Raw genomic sequence first — 17,248 nt, forward strand, 5'->3', positions numbered from 1 at the left:
TTTTTTAAATCTTATGTGTATAGTAACTGGATTATGGTCTGAGAGAGATTTATTCAGAATCTCTGCTTTTACCAAGCTCAATGTCAATTTTTTAGAGGCCCAAATTGTGTCTATTCTCCCTCCCAATTTTTTATCTTCGGAAAAATAAGTAATATCCTTTTCAGTGGGATGCTTCAATCTCCAGGTATCGAATAAATTAAGATTATCAGTCAAAAGGAAGAACGATAATGGTGCCCATGTTCAAACAAACCCACTTGAGGGTGTGTTTTTTTAAAAAAAGAGGACTATGAAGATTTGTCTACATTGGGAAAGGGAGCTAAATGTGTATATATGAAGGAAGCCTTCAACAGGTCAAACTGCTGAGCTGTTAACCAAGAGACGGCAGGTGGGGGTGGATCTAGTGCATGATGAGTCTACGGCTGGCCGTCTGATCATCTGTGGCAGCTATAAAAATGATAGCAAGCAAACAAACAGAAGAAAAAAGTGTAATGGAAAAAGGAAAGAGGAAAGAGGACAGAAGGGAAGGGGTAGAAGCAACCAGTATTATATAAATGTATGTGTGGATTTTTTTTAAACAAAACAACTCATTCAATGCTCTCTGGAGTTCCGGTGAGCACGCAGGGTCTCTCCACCAACCCACCACAGTCTACAAAAGACAAGGCAATAAATAAATAAAAGATCAACACATACTGAGCGTCCCATAATTCTCAACCGCCTAGCAGCTTCCAGCTGGTTGGTTACTGGTGATACTGGTGAAGGAGCGTCTCCACCCCCATCGTTCAGCCTAGACACTGAGATCCAGCGCCTAGGGCCTTCTGGCGGCTCCCTCATTGCGAGAAATAAGGTTACAGGGAAACAGACAGAGGGCCTTCTCGGTAGTGGCACCCACCCTGTGAAACACCCTCCCTTCAGATGTGAAGGAAATAAGTAGCTATCCTATCTTTAAAAGACATCTGAAGGCAGCTCTGTTCAGGGAAGTTTTTAATATTTAATGCTGTATTGTTTTTAATACTTGATTGGGAGCCGCCCAGAGTGGCTGGGGAAACTCAGCCAGATGGGCGGGGTATAAATAATAAATAATAATAAAATTATTATTATTATTATTATTATTATTATTATTATTATTATACTGTAATGCACTCTATGTGTGGCTGCCCTTGGGCCTTGGTTCAGAAGCTACAGAATGGGGCAGCCAGACTGCTGATAGGGAAATCTGGCTGGCAGTATGTGATACCCTTGTACGAAACCAGGTTTAAAGTCCTTGCATTAATTTGCGAAGCCCTGAAAAACTTAGGCCCTGAGTACCTCAGGAACCACCTGGAGTGCTGCAGCTGCAGGAGTGTTGTTGGTCATTCCCCAGATTGGTGAGGCAGAAAACAACAGAAAACCGAGCTTTTAGTATCATTGGCTCAGTTTCGTGGAATGCTTTGCCAATAGAGATTCATGGGCCAGGAGTCAGCTTCTGAAGGAGCAGAAGGCAAAGTGACTCCACCTGCTGCTGATCAGCCGTCTTGCTCCTAATGAGAACCACCTGGCTCCAACTTTCTTAAGCAGGGTTTCCAGCCTCAGTCAGTTGCTGCAAACAACATTCGTCGTTCCTGATCAGATCTTGCTGCTTCTTGTGACCTTGGACCCTTGCCTTTCTTGACTCCTGGAACCTTCTGACTATGTGAACTGAGATGCTCCTGATCTTAGGACTGGACTAGACTGGACCTTGTATATGAACTCTGCCTCTAGACAAGTACCTCACTGAGACTTGGCTGGCTGGTTGGTTGGCTGACTTCTCCCTCCACTGAGCTCTGCCGTGGCTTGGCAGCATGAGACTGCGACATAAATGCCTGCTGAAAACTTTTCTGTCAGGTTTATGCAAGCAATTAAGAAATACCTCTTTCCGCAAGTTACCCTATTTCTGATTTTAACACTTTTATATGGCTTTTATTGTCTAGTTTTATGTTCAATTGGTGTAAACCTTGGATATTTTTAATGAATAACAATATATAATTTTTTTTAAGCATGCACATGGACATACACCATGCCTGGATCTAGAACCAAGACTACCTGTAAAACAGAGAATGGCTTTTGGAGGCAGAGAATTTTGAATTCTATCTCCTGCATAAATTAGCCATAGCGAACTAATTCCACACATATTTCCTTAAGCTTGCAAGTTTCAGTCTTGATATTGTTTTGGAGAAAGGAGTGATGCCAGCCTCATCCTGAAGCTATTCTGAGCAGCAACTCCCCCCCCCCCAAAAAAAAATATTGTCTGGCACTGAACAAGTTGGGACCAAAGTTGCTGGAGCCACTGTTAGCCCTACTCAAGAGCAGACATCTTGAAAATGACTTGACCTAAAACAGTCATGTTCTATTTTCTATGGGTCTATTCTGAGTAGGGATAACATTGGATACAACACTGTATCCCCAAAATTGTTCAGGGCTTGATCTATCAGCATAAGTCTTTTAAAGTGGGTTCTATGCTGCCCCCTTTCTTGGGCAGAAAAAGGGTTCTGATTTTGGGACAGGAACGTGGGGCATGTTTTTTGTAAGGACTTATCCCTCTTGTTAAAGGAGAGGGACAAATAAGGGTATAGAGATGGGCCCAAGCAAGAAGCCTTGTGGAGGAACACTTTGGGACTCTAAGAGGATGTTTTACAGAACATTTCTCTCAGCTTTTAAGTTGGTCTGATGGTTTTATATTAGTATACCACTCAAAGACTAGCAACTGTGTTATTTTGATGATGCCTTGGTTCTTCTAGAAAGTGGAGAGTGAGGCAGAAATAGTCTTACCTGGTGCAATCTGAATTTTGCAGCCTGACTCTGCCTGAATCCGGGAAATCTGCTCACCGCCCCGGCCTATAACTAAAACAAAAATTTCAATTGATCAGAATTTAACTGTTGCTCACAGACTAGAAGTTTTGTTTTTTTATCAAGAGTAAGACCCAAGCAAATACCTGGACTGAAGTTTTGCACACATCTGTGTCGGGAGCAACTGAAAACTTGTGTCTTGAAGAACAGGAGGTGGAGATGCCAGCACTCCCAAATCTTTAGTTTAAGTTCTTCACTGTCCCCCACCTGCTTTGGTTATTAAGCGTAACTGAGTTGACACACCTTCAGTCCTAAAAGTTGAGGAAGAGGGGTCAACAAAGAGCTGACCACTTCCATCCAGCACTGCTAATTCCCATATTCTGCTGGAAGGTTATCCTGCTTGTCGGCTTCCTATTGCAGCACCTGGTTGACTACTGTGAGAACAGGATGCTGGACTAGGAGGTGATGATTATTATTATTATTTATACCCCGCCCATCTGGCTGGGTTTCTCCAGTCACTCTGGGATGCTCCCAACCTGAATATTAAAAACACAATACGGCATTAATCATTAAAAACTTTCCTAATCAGGGCTGCCTTCAGATGTCTTTTAAAAGTAAGATGGTTGCGTATTTCCTTGACATCTGATGGGAGGGTGTTCCACAGGGTGGGCGCCACTACTGAGAAGGCCCTCTGCCTGGTTCCCTGTAACCTCACTTCTTGCAGTGAGGGAACAGGCAGAAGGCCCACGGCGCTGGATCTCAGTGTCCGCGCTGAATGATGGGGGTGGAGAGGCTCCTTCAGGTATACAGGACCAAGGCCGTTTAGGGCTTTAAAGGTCAGCACCAACACTTTGAATTGTGCTTGGAAACGTACTGGGAGCCAATGCAGGTCTCTCAGGACCAGTGTTATATGGTCCCAGTGGCTCTTCCCAGTCACCAGCCTAGCTGCCGCATTCTGGATTAACTGCTGTTTCCCAGTCATCTTCAAAGGTAGCCCCACATAGAACACATTGCAGTAGTCCAAGCAGGAGATAACTAGAGCATGCACCACTCTGGAGACACAGTCCACGGGCAGGTAGGGTCTCAGCCTGAGTATTAGATGGAGTTGGTAGACAGTTGCCCTGGACACAGAATTGACCTGCGCCTCCATGTACAGCTGTGAGTCCAAAGTGACTCCCAGGCTGTGGTCCTTCAGGGGCACAGTTATCCTGTTCAGGACCTGGGAGTCCTCCACACCAGCCTGCCCCCTGTCCCCCAAGAACAGTACTTCTGTCTTGTCGGGATTCAACCTCAATCTGTTAGCTGCTATCCATCCTCCAACCGCCTCCAGGCACTCACACAGGGCCTTCACTGCCCTCACTGGTTCTGATTTGAAAGAGGTAGAGCTGGGTATCATCCGCATACTGATGAACACCCAGCCCAAACCCCCTGATGATCTCTCCCAATGGCTTCATGTTAAAAAGCATAGGGGAGAGGACGGAACCCTGAGGTACCCCACAAGTGAGAGCCCAGGGGTCTGAACACTCATCCCCCAACACCACTTTTTGGCCCAGGAGAAAGGAGCAGAACCACTGTATAAGTGCCCCCAACTCCCAGCCCCCCCCCCAACGGTCCAGAATGATGTTATGGTCAATGGTATCAAAGGCCACTGAGATCCAGCAGAACTAGGAAACAACTCTCACCTTTGTCCCTAGCCCGCCGGAGATCATCAACCAGCGCGACCAAGGCGGTTTCAGTCCCATGGTGAGGCCTGAATCCCGATTGGAAGGGATCCAAATGGTCCGCATCCTCCAGGCGTGCTTGGAGTTGTTCAGCAACCACCCACTCAATCATCCAGCAAGCTCTTATGTTCTACTGCCACTGTCAGAGGCAGTGGCTACCAGTTACTGGGACTTGCAAGTAGGGATAGTGCTATTGCACACATGTTCTGCTTGCAGGCTTCTCATAATGTGTGTCTAGTTGGCCACTGTGAGAACTAGCTAAGCCTCCCCTTCGGTTCTACTTCCATGGTTGGAACCAGGATGCCTCTGAATATCAGCTGCTGGGAATCACAAGCAGGGAGAGTATACTAAGCCTGATGGCTTCCCAGAGGCATCGGGTTGGTCAGTGTGAGAACAGAATGCTGGACTAGATGAGCTCCCTTTAGTCAGATCCAGCAGGGCTTCAGTTATGAAGCTGGGACCCTGAGCAGGCAAAGCACATGCTCCATTATCAAGCTGCGCATTCTCCCTGTGAAATGGCTCTTCAGTGGTATATCCTCTTACCACGCACATATGCCCCACACAATTTCCCCTTCGCTTATCCCCCACAGCACATTACTAGCAAAGTTTGTCATCAAGATCTTTAACTACAGGCTGCTGTAGCAGTCAGGAAGTAACTAAATCATCCTCAATTTATTTTAAAGTTCATATGACAAGCATTTCCCCTGAAACTGCCATGTTCTCAGAAGGATTAACAGAAATCTGCAATGCTATGCTGAGCACTACCTATCATAATACAAGTTAGTCTTCCGATGGAAGGAGTGTTCATAGAGGCCCCCTATGCAGCCAAGAGAAAAATTGCCTCAAACTAGAATACTTACTGAATCCAACCATTTTGTCAGGCACTTTGAATTCTTCGGTTATTACCCTGAAGAGAAAAGAAAAGGGGAAGACTTAAAATGACAGGGAGAAATTAATGCCTTTTCCAATAGCATCAACAGTCTCAAAGCATTTCAGAAATTATGTTTTAGTTCCCAGAAAGTGAAGTAGGAACTGTCATGACTAAAGTTTTTGAGAGCAGAAACAGGAAAGTGCTGGAATATTCTAGCAGGTTCACTTCTGAAGCAAATATTGTTTTGACTACATAAAGGTCACGCTGAGCCAGGATAAAATCCTATGCTCAGCGAGCTGCTCTCTCCCTCTTTCTTTCACTTGTACAGTGCTTGTAATGAAGTTTGTTGCCTCAGTAAAGTTTTTGCCTTTACTGTGAATCTTTTGACTCTGCGTCATTCTTTGATTCTTCTTTATTGCAAGACACCACTGTCCGTCAGTAACTAGTTAAAACATTCTGGAAAACTGGGCAATGAAGAATGGAGTTTTCAGCTGGTGGCCTCCATCAGCTTCCTAAGAGGATATATGGAGGAGTGACCCCAAACCCAGCTAGCCTGTGTCCTGAGCACTGTGCAGAAGGCCCTGTCTGCTCTTGCCCCATCCCTAAACGTGAAGCACATTACAGACACGGGATAGGGCTTTTCACTTTGGTGGGGCACCAACTCTAAAAATGTCCTGGTACCAATGCTGCTGAGTTTACAGTACCAGCTGAAAAGACACTTTGTTGTCCAGTTTCTTGCAGGGATTTGATTTGTATCTGTGAATGCCAGATAGTAAAGGATACATAATGTTATATGAAATTCCAAGGTCAAAATATTTTAATACGTTCTCAGGGCTAATCACCACCCTTAGTGTTGGGGTCATGTGTATGCACTGCAGAAGCTGTCATACAGTTAAGCTCACTGCAGAAAAAGGCCATTTAGCAGAGTTGTCTTTACTAGGCCACCACCAACATACACTACTACTACTACACACACACACACACACACACACACACACACACTTTTTTTTTAAAAACAGATGTACAAGTAGTCTTCTCTCACTAAGTCCAGAGGGGGTTCTTTGCTTCAAAGTTCTTGCTGTGTTAAAGTCCACAGACAAGTCCCTAGTTTACAGTAGTTGCTTGCAAAGATTGGGTTCTAAAGTCTGGCAATTTTCCAACTTCTTCCTCAGATGATCTCATCAAAAAGTCTTTACTCAAATCCACAGGTCCAATAGATATGCTGTAACCTGAGCCCTTTATACACAGAGTTACTTCCCAAATCTGCCCAGTAACACAGATAAGAGTCATAAGATGTATGCAGGTGCATTGTGGGGAATGAGTAATCCCTGCTGATTTAAGGATAATTAAAATATTCATTAACATAGTGGCATTGACAAAATGAAACATATGCTGACTAGCAGGGCTAAACCTGTTATGTTCAATCCAGTTAAGTTTGATAAAAGCTTCCCAACTCAGAATAGCCTATGAGTCTAGCCTTGTGACCTGAAACATGTGTGTATGTATGTGTTTTATGTTATTAACTTTGCTTGTTAAAATCTGTTTGCTTATTTGTTTTTAGGCTATAACCTGTATTAGGTTGACCGATAAATTTTGATTCAGCTTGGCTGGCTGCCAATTGAGTAAGTGGTTTACAAAAAAGAATAAAACAATAAAATATCAGCAAAAACTGCAAAAAAGTTATTTAAAACATTCAAAGAATAATTTAAATTGGCAATATGTTAAAAACCAGATTAAAATGCATGTCGACATTCTACATGTCTGGATATGCTTGCCTAAACAAAAATGTTTTCAGCAGGTGCTTAAAAGAATATAGCAAAGGTGCCTCCCTGATGTCAATAGGCAGGGAGTTCTAAATTGTAGGTGTTGCCACATTAAAAGATTGATTTCTTACAGATGCGAAACAAGGAACATGTGGCACCTGTAATATTGGCAGTTCCTGAATTCTAACGGTTTGAATTCTCATTGCAGCTTCAGGGAGACCTTGCAATCAGGAGCAATGATTGCTGGAGTAGACTGACGAGAGTGAGCTTGTGTCTTTTAGAGCCTGATCATTCTGCGGAAACACAGGATTTGAGGGGGAAGAGTTACAGTTGAGAGGAAGCCAGGTTGAGGGAGGAGCTAGAAGCCAGCAGCAGTCAAACTTAGCTCAGTGCACACAGGTGTTTGCAAGAGCGTTTAGCAGGGGACTTTAAAGGGGAGGCCCAGAACTCTGTCCCTTGGTGTGCATAGGACCAAGAGACATGGAGGGTGAGGGAGCTGCTGCAGTGACCTGCAACATCTGTGCTATGTTTATCTTACTGCCAGGGAACAAGCAACAGTACACTTGTAGCAAGTGCAAGCTGGTTGTCTTGCTGGAAGAGAAGCTCCAGCAACTTGAGGCCCGTCTAGCCACACCTCAAGCAATAGGACAACATGCAGAGTTGCTTGATAGAGCTGAATCGACTGTGATGGAGCAGCAAGACAGATGGGGTGCCCCTAGGGAGGTGAAAGATTGCCCATTGCAATAGATGAACCCCTGGAGGAATCTGATGCACAGAAGTAGAACATTCATGAGCCATGCTTTGCGTGGCAAGACCCCTCCCCCAAGAGAAATAAAGACACTGGACACATAATGTAAGGTTAATGGGCATAAAAAGGCCACAACTTTATTGATTACAGAAATGAAGGTATTGGCCTTAGGCATTGGCACCTAACGACTACCCGGCATGCTGGCCGGGAAGGGTTAACCACAAACCGCGGGAGTCCTGTTGAAGTACGCCAACTAGGATTCCACGGGTGTCACCGCTCGGGGGCGTGCCGGAGGCCCTTACCTCCCTAGGTTTCGGACAAGGCCACGCCCCCCGGAGTCCTCTACCGGACTACCCTTCTTCTGGGGGAAGGTGATGGCGCTTCCTCCCCCCCCCCCCCGTTTATTTGCATAACAATAATCCCCTGCCAATGCCTAACCGCCATATACCAAAAGTTGTGACGATTGCTACGAGGTAGGCGAAAAAACCAAAAGGCAGACAGTGCGCCAAGTTGGAAAAATTCCTACCAGGCCCCTTGCGGCGACCAACCGGAGTCCATAGCAAGGTCAAATCTAGCTAATCCTAAAGGGTGGGTGGGATGGGAAAATTCTTCTACCAGCTGGCGAGGGGAAAGAGGGCGGTCCCCGGGCGTACCTGGCCTTAAGTAGGTTAGGCCACGCCTCCCCAGCCCGCCAATTGGCGGGTCGGGTCGCAGGCACGCCCGGGGATTCCCTGAGTCTCGCGGGGGCAAGGCCCGCCCCCGCGTGTGTGGGAGGGTGGCTGCCCGCAACCCCCTCTCCTCAGGAATTCGGAAATGGCTTTGTCATTGGAGTTGCAAAATCGCTTCCATGCTCTGACCATTGACACCAATTCTGTGCCAGAGAAGCTACGACAGCAGTTGCCGTGAGCAAGTCGCACACAGTAGCAAAAATGTCTGCAGTTGAATACTTGATAGTCTATCTTTCAATAAACACTACATACAAATACATAATTATGTTGCTTTGTTCTTCCCACCACCTTGCTGCTCTGTTCTGTTCACTGCTGACTGCAAGCTCCTGCAATCACATCCTTGCAAAACGGCTGTATCCTAAAAGCCTGAAAGTCTCCTGTTGGAGTGCAAAGGCAACTGCCTGCTCCAAACTGAGTAAATTGTACTTACTGTAAACCAGCTCGTGACCTTGAGCCTTGGACATAAAAGCAGATGCATTGGTCCTGAGCCAAGTACTCCAATTAACTGTTGCTGAATGTGCAAATTACTGACACCAAGGTGGCTGTGAAAGGTACAGTGCACAGAATGATTCCTACCACCCCCAGAGAAGAAAGAGACAGGAGAAGATAGATAGACTTGGAGGAGTCTTTCTCCATTCTTGATCCAACCCCTTTGGATCCAGAGTTCCTGACTGAGGGTGAGTATGCAGATAACCCATTTACTACCTTCCATGGAGACGATACTGGAGAAAAGAAACTGCAGTCGAGACATGATAAGGCGAGAGGAAGGAATAGGAAGTATTCAAACCATAAGGTTCCTGCCTTTGTAACTTCTCAAGAATATCAAAATAAGCTCCAATAGACAAGTGGAGAAGACTCAAGAACAGCAGGTGGAAGAACAGCAGGAGGAAGAGATGTGTGGTGGTGATAGGTGACTCCCTACTGAGGGGAACCAAGGCAGTAGTGTGCCAAAGATTCACGATGTGACAGAGAAGTTGCCAAGTCTTATAAAGCCCACTGACCACTATCCCTTCCTTCTGATTCATGTGGGTACTAATATTACTGCCACACACAGCTTGCAGTGCATAACAAGGGACTGTGAGACCCTGAGCAGGGAGCTGAAGAGACTTGGGGCACAGGTAGTCTTTTCATCACTCCTTCTTGTTGAAGGTTGTGGACCAAGGAGAGGAAAATACGTGAGGTAAACCACTGGCTGTGCAGGTGGTGTCATCAGGAAGGATTTGGCTTCTTGGATCATGGTCTCGGCTTCCTTGAAAAAGGACTTCTGGTGAGAGATGGGCTGCAACTCACAGCGGCTGGCAATAATGTGTTTGATAAGAGTATCAAGAACCTGATCAAGAGAGCTTTAAAGTAGATGTTAAGGGGGAGGGAGACAACATTACAAACGACAGAAGAGCACCTGGCACTGAGGATAATAGCTTCACTGATGCACAGGAAACTGAGGTGGTGCTCCAGAAACCTGCTAAAGGGCAAGAAACTACAGGAAAGAAGCAGCTGGAGGGAACGAATCCTGGTTTCTGTTGTCTCTACACAGAGTATGGGAAACAAGCAAGATGAACTGGAGCTTTTAGTTCAGGATGGCAAATACGACCTGGTTGGCATTACTCAAACCTGGTGGGATGAGACTCATGACTGGAATATAGGAAATGAGGGGTATAACCTGTTCAAAAGGAATACAGTGGTACCTCAGGTTACATACGCTTCAGGTTACAGACTCCGCTAACCCTGAAATAGTGCTTCAGGTTAAGAACTTTGCTTCAGGATGAGAACAGAAATCATGCTCCGGTGGCAGCAGGAGGCCTCATTAGCTAAAGTGGTGCTTCAGGTTAAGAACAGTTTCAGGTTAAGTACGGACCTCCGGAACAAATTAAGTACTTAACCTGAAGTACCACTGTAGACTAAACAGGAAGGGAGATGTAGCAGCATTATATGTAAAGGATGCAAACACTTGTGAAGAAATCCATGACCTGGAGCATGGAGAGCAGATTGAGAGTATATGCATAGAAATTGTAGGAGAGAGAAACAACAGTGACCTTACTATGGGGATCTGCTATAGACCACCAACCCAGACTGAAGACTTGGATGATGCATTCCTAGAGCAGATTACCAAACATTCAAAAAGAAGAGATATAGTAATGGGGGGGGGAGGGGCTTCAACTTCCCCAATATCTGTTGGAACTCAAACTCTGCCAAGAATATAAGGTCTGACAAATTCCTCCATTGCCTCACTGGCAATTTCATTTTGCAGAAGGTGCAAGAACCAACAAGGGGATCATCTATTTTGGACCTGATCCTCGCCTATAGGGAAGAACTGGTTGACAAAGTGGAAGTACTTGCAAACTTGGGAGAAAGTGATAATGCTCTCCTGGGTTTCAGGATACAGAGGCAAGGGAGAGCTGAGCGTAGTCAGACATGCACTCTGGACTTTAAGAAGGCCAATTTCAAAAACCTTAAGGAGCTACTGGGTGAGATCCCATGGTCAGGAATACTCCAAGAGAAGGGAGTCCAAGAAGGATGGGAGCTTCTAGCACCCGAGGCCGATCAACTCCCAGAAGCCTTTCCGGAGGACCTCTGGGAACTTGGACGAGAGAAGTGACAGCAGGAGTACTGAGCGCCCTTGCACCATCAACATTGCAGTCCTACACCAGAGCATGGTCCCAATTCGAGGGGTTCAGAGATAAGTTTGGTTTACGACGCAGACGTGCTGCTAAGGAGCATGATGTTCTAAAATATTTGGTTCACCTAAAGCGTAGAGGCATGGCCCTTAGGACCATCAGCCTGCACAAGGCTGCTATCTCATACTTCAGCAACTGTTTTTGGTTCCCAGACCCCTGTAACACTTTCCACGTAAGGAAGCTTATTGCAGGGTGGCGTCGCTCCCACCCGCCCATTCCAGATAAGAGGAGGCCAGTAACCATTGAGATCCTCCAGACGATATGGGATGCGCTCCCCAGCATTTGCTGGTCCAACTATGAGGTTAGGCTCTTCAGGGCGGCCTTCTCCCTGGCCTTCTTTGGTGCGCTCCGTATCGGAGAGTGCATTGGGGGCACACTGTCACCTCATCGCAGGGGCTTGTCTGTGGCTAATATCAACCTTGACAAGCGCATGATACAAGTCAAAATCCGAACCTCCAAAACCGATCAACTAGGTAGGGGTTCCACGCTAAGTCTAGCCTCCTCCCCACACACTGGACCATGCCCTGTCGCGGACACACGAAAATTCCTGAAGGTACGTCCTCCGGGACCAGGCCCCCTCCTCATTCATGCATCAGGCCGCCCCATGACCCGTTGCCAATTTGTCTCAATATTGCGTAAGGCCATACATGCCTGTGGAGGCGACCCAGCACAATTTTCCGGGCATTCCTTTCGCATTGGTGCAGCAACCACGGCAGCTGCGAGCGGCCTCCCGGCCGAACACATAAAAACAATGGGGCGGTGGCGTTCAGCTGCCTTCAAAGGCTACATTAGACACAACCAGCAGGCACTGACAGATACCATATAATCCTTTCTTTCAGACTCAACCCCCAAACATGTGTGGATCTTCGGCCACAGCATAGTGCATTGGGCGGCCATCCACGCCACTACTGGTCCAGGCGGTGAACATCTGGGTCTGCAGCCAAAGATCTCCATTACCTGGTTCGGACAACGTGGAATGCGGTGGGATGCCCTGCTCCCTCGGTTGCGTCACGAACTTGCGTTCCGCCACCCGCCAAGCGCGGTTGTGCTCCACCTCGGCGAAAATGACTTGGTCGTGCGGAAAAGCATAATTCTGATCAAAACAGCGATCGCAGACCTGGAAAGCATACACGCCACTCACCCCAGTATCATGATTTTCTGGTCCGAACTTCTACCACGCTTGCATTGGCGTGGCAACATCAAACCCACTAGACTCAATTACACTGTGGAAAAAATCAATAGGGCAGTGCGTTCTGCAACCACTCGCATGGGAGGTCGGGTCGTGAAACACCCCAACATTAAAGTTTACATGCAGGAGCTATTTCGGCCGGATGGCGTGCACCTATCGGACCTTGGTAACGAGCGTTGGCTAAGCGACATCAGGCATGGCCTGATGGACTGGTTGGAGGATGGCAAAGGCGTTTTTCAGATGTAGGTAGTCTTGGCGGCGAGAACGCAATCTTTGCGGTCTCGGGTGGCGGTATCAGGCCTTGGGCGGAATCCTTTTGTCCATCTTCCTCTTGCGGCGGCGATACCAGGGTTCCCCGTTAAAGGGGTTTTCTGAAGGGAGGCTTTGGCCGTACACCGAAAGGTCGTCATTGCTCTCCCCTTCGGCGGCGGCGTTACGGGGGCGGCCATCTCTGCTTGAACATATGTTCTCCAGAGCCGGCCCATCCCCCCCCCCCACACACTGGATAACCCTGATGCTCCCTAGGTCCCCGGCTGGGGACCGGGGAGGGAGAACGCCCAATGCCTGAGCCAAGGTCTACCCACATTTGAAATTTAATAAAGTTGTGGCCAATTTAATCCCATAGCACGTTGTCTTGAGTCGTTATTCCACATGACGGGGGGACCGTGCAGGATCTGGGGACTCCGCCTGTCCACGCAAATAACAAATCCCTATTAACTTCTATGTTTATTTGAAATAATCCAGAAATTACCTTTATAATCTTTTGCCAATATTCCTTAACCAGATTACATTCCCACCACATGTGTGAATATAGTCATTTTTCCTGACCACAATGCCAGCATTTGGGACTAAACCCTTTCACTATATACGCCATTTGTGCCGGAGTTCTATACCATTTTAATAAAAAAATTCTAAATTCTTTATATTTTTCTATTTTAATATTGTTTATATTCTTCATCAGTTCTTGGGCAGTGTTTGGATGGATCATACCTTCCTGCTCCCATTTAATCTGGATTATCCTTATCATTCTTTCTTTGTCGCTTATCATCAGTTTATATAACATCCCTGCTATCCCTTTCTCAGTCATTTGTCTTTTGTTCAGCACCATTTCTAGTTTCATTTCTGTCCTCTGCTCTTTCCGTTTTTATTAAATCATAAAGTCCTTGCACTTTCAGCCAATATTGTTTTCCTATTTTTTCTAAAAAAACTTTTTTTGTAATTAAATTCCTTTCTTCATCAAACATATCTTTTAATTTATAAAATCCCTGATCTTCTAATTTCTTCCACCAACCAGGTTCCCTTTGACCCTCCTGCATATATTTTAACGGCATCCACCTTGAGTATGTTGGCATCCATTTCGTATTCCAGTTCTTTCAGATTCCTAACACAGTTTTCCTTGGTCCTATTGTCTTCTTAAAAGCCGTGTTCATATCTCTATTAAATATCCGTTATCTTCCTATTCCTTCATTTATTTCATTCTCCAGCCTTATACATTTAATCCCTTCCTTATATCCAATATCTATTAGATTTTTCAAAATACCTTATTCCATGTTTTAAACCATATTTTCCTAATGGGTAGTGTAATTACTTGAAATAAATATAATAATTTTGGTACCAAAATTATTATAAACTGCTCTAACCCTACCTAGAATACATAAATTCTTATTTTTCCATGATTTTATATCCTTCTTGATTTGCCTCCACGCTTCTTTGTAATTTACATCTGGAATCCTAGCAATATTTTTAATAATATTTACCCCCAAGTATTTAATTTTTTCCAGTTGATATCCATCTTTGTCATTTTTGCAAATTCCTTCTTCTCCTCTTTATTTACATCCCAAAATAAAATTTCAGACTTCTCCAAATTTACTCCCAATCCCGACTCCTCTTTAAAGTCCTTCAGGATTATCATAAATTCTCTTACACCCTCTAAGGGGTTTGTAAATAATAATAGGATACCATCTGCATACATGTTTAACTTGAATTCTTCCTTTCCTTTCTTATATCCTTTTATCCTTTACTGAGTTTCGTATTCTGTCTGCCAAGTACTCCATACCCAATTGTCAGGGGTTCAGGAGCAGAGGCACAGGAAAGGGAGGAAATAGAGAGCGAGGGGGAGGAGTCCGAAGGAAATGTTAGCGATGACAGCGGTCCGAGGTCTCTGAGTCTTTCCAGCGAATCGGAAGATTCACAGAAAGGGGCTCCCATGGTCAGAGCAAGGGGGGTGCCGAGGGGGACACCCCAGGAAGAAGGGGCCAGAGGGGACTCAGAGAGCAGCAGTTGGAAATCAGGACCAGCGTCCACACCAGAGTGCAGTAGGGGGGAGGAGTCCCAGGCATCGGGATCAGGCGGCGCACTGCCAGTGGGAGGACATGAGTCAGGATTGGCCACGCCTCCATCGGGGAGCGAGGAAACGGTCGAGAGGAAGGTTGAAGGCTGGGCGCACGCGCCAAGTTCAAATGTACAGGAGGGCGGCGCAGTTGGCAGCCCGGATAGGGAGCCAGGTCCCAAAGCCCGCCGAAAAGAGGGGGAGGAGTCAGGGGGGTCAACGTCAGCGTCAGAAGAATCCAGGAAGGAAGGGACCCCGGGGGGTAGCAGGACCCAGAGGAGAAAGGAGAGACGGAAGAGGTGGAGTAAGGCTAGAATCTTAAACTGGTGTACAGGGGGCGGAGACTCAGATGGAGCTTCGCCGATCTAACCCCTAGACGTAGAGCTGGGGCGCTGCGGCTTGAAAATGGAAACTGTACTTCAATAAAGACTTTTGTACATTACTGCCGGCTAGCGTTGGTCCTCTGTGAGCTGGGACCTGGAGCCAGCTCTGACAGTAAGCTCCATCTCCAAAAGTTTTGCACCAAAAACCTCGTAACGTGAGTGGACGCAGCGAGGGAAGAAGATTGGTGCTTCGCGAGCTCACAAAAGTCAGGCAAGATGACTACAGAACAGCAACTAGCAGCCCTGCAAGATGCAGTGACACAACTCAACGCGGAGGTACTCGCATCCAGGAAAAGGGAAGAGGAAGCGGCTGCCGCCTGCAGGGATCTCCAAGCCAGGTTGGAAGTGCTTGCTAAGCAGGGGCAACCGGGACCCAAATCAGAGGGGATTGGGCTGGCGAAAAGAGGAGGCAGCCTGGTATCTCATTTCGATGGGAATTTGCAGCAGTACCCTAACTTCCGAGCAGACGTGCTGTTTGCGCTGGAACTGCTGGATAAAGACTTTAGAGATGAGCAAGAGAAGGTGGGGTTTATCTTGTCCCATTTGCATGGGGAAGCTAAAGCGTGGCTGCGCAATCTGTGGAGAGATAAGGATCCGGCGCTCCAAAATGCGGATGCATTCATTAAAGTGATGGATTCGTGTTTTTTATCAAATATAGACATTGATATCGCCAGAAAAGACATACATGGGCTCAAACAAGACAGAGCCAGTGTAAGGCAGTACCATTCCCGCTTTTTTGCGTTAGTCCATGCGCTGGGATGGGAGAAGGATTCTGCCCCAGCCAGAGACCTTTTTTGGGAAGGCTTGAATGCAAATGTGAAAGATGAGATTGCAAGGGGGGAGAGACCAAAGAGCACTAAGGAGGTTGTCCGGCGGGCGCTGCAAATTGGGGTGCGTCTGGAAGAACGTCCATGGAACAGAGAAGAAGGACGTTGGGGACGTACGCCAGTGAGAGCACCTCCCCTCTTTCCCAAGGATGCAGCGCGTGCGCAATCCACACCTCCGCAGGGAGGGGGAGAGGTACCGATGGAGATTGGAAGCGCCAGGGCTCAGTCAGCAACCAGAGCCCTAACACCGGGAGCAGTCAAAGCGAAGCCTCCTAGAGGGAACAGGAAGTGCTACATCTGCGACAGTGCTCAGCACATGGCGAAAGAGTGTCCCCAGAGGCTCCACAAGCACACTGCAGCCTCAGCAACAGTAACAGACGCAACTCAGCAGAGAGAACCACAGCAGGGAAACGACAGAGTCTGGTTGGAGGAAGAGGCACTGGGGCCCAGCCAGACAAGTCAATGAAGCCGTCCCCAGAGATTTTGCAGCCCACAGACCCCCTCCCGCCCAAACCAGTGGTGCAGCTCACAGCATCGCTCCAACTACCCAATGGACTCACTATGGAAGTGCCGATTACCATTGACTCTGGTAGTAACGCAGACTTCATAGGACTGGATTTCATTCAAGAGCACAACATAGCACTCCTGCCAGCCACGCTGCCTCTGAAGGTTGTCACGGTGGATGGCAGGGAATTGCTGGGGGGGCAGGTGGTGCAGCAAACGCCTCCGATGGTGATGCAAATTGGGAATCACCGAGAAGTCATCAGCTTCAATGTCACCCAACTGTCGGACACGCCTATAGTATTAGGCATGAGTTGGCTGCACAGGCACAGCCCAGCATTGGCGTGGTACCAGCGACAACTGACCTTCGGCTCCTCATACTGTGCGGAACATTGCATTCTGCCTAGCCCGGAAGGGGAAGAGGATGACCCGCAGCTACAATTAGGCACGCTGCAAGCAGTGCCACTCAAGTACGCAGCGTTTTTGGAGGTTTTCTGCGAGAAGGAAGCGGACAAGCTGCCTCCCCACAGGTCCTATGACTGCAAGATTGACCTCCTGCCAGGGGCGACGCTGCCAACCGGGAAACTGTATTCCATGTCTGAAGACGAGCTGCAGGAACTCAGGGAGTTCATAGACCTCAACTTGAAGCGCGGTTTCATCCAGGAGTCGAAGGCAGTGGGGGGCAGTCCTGTATTCTTTGTGAAGAAGAAG

At 47.1% G+C, this 17,248-nt stretch overlaps 1 long non-coding RNA gene across 1 annotated transcript in view; it reads right to left on the reverse strand.

Moving 5' to 3' along the window:
- Positions 1-587: 587 nt before the first annotated feature.
- The window catches only part of LOC308467802, a 56,192-nt gene continuing 39,531 nt past the window's right edge, over positions 588-17,248 (reverse strand). The window contains exons 2-4 of the long non-coding RNA XR_013981296.1: positions 5,384-5,430; positions 2,785-2,856; positions 588-646 (exon numbers count right to left, since the gene is read on the reverse strand). This is a non-coding gene — a long non-coding RNA (uncharacterized lncRNA). The remainder of the gene's footprint in view (positions 647-2,784; positions 2,857-5,383; positions 5,431-17,248) is intronic.

The sequence above is a fragment of the Podarcis pityusensis genome (genome assembly GCF_964106645.2).
Source record: "Podarcis pityusensis genome assembly, chromosome: W".
In the NCBI taxonomy this organism is placed as follows: Eukaryota; Metazoa; Chordata; class Lepidosauria; order Squamata; family Lacertidae; genus Podarcis; species Podarcis pityusensis.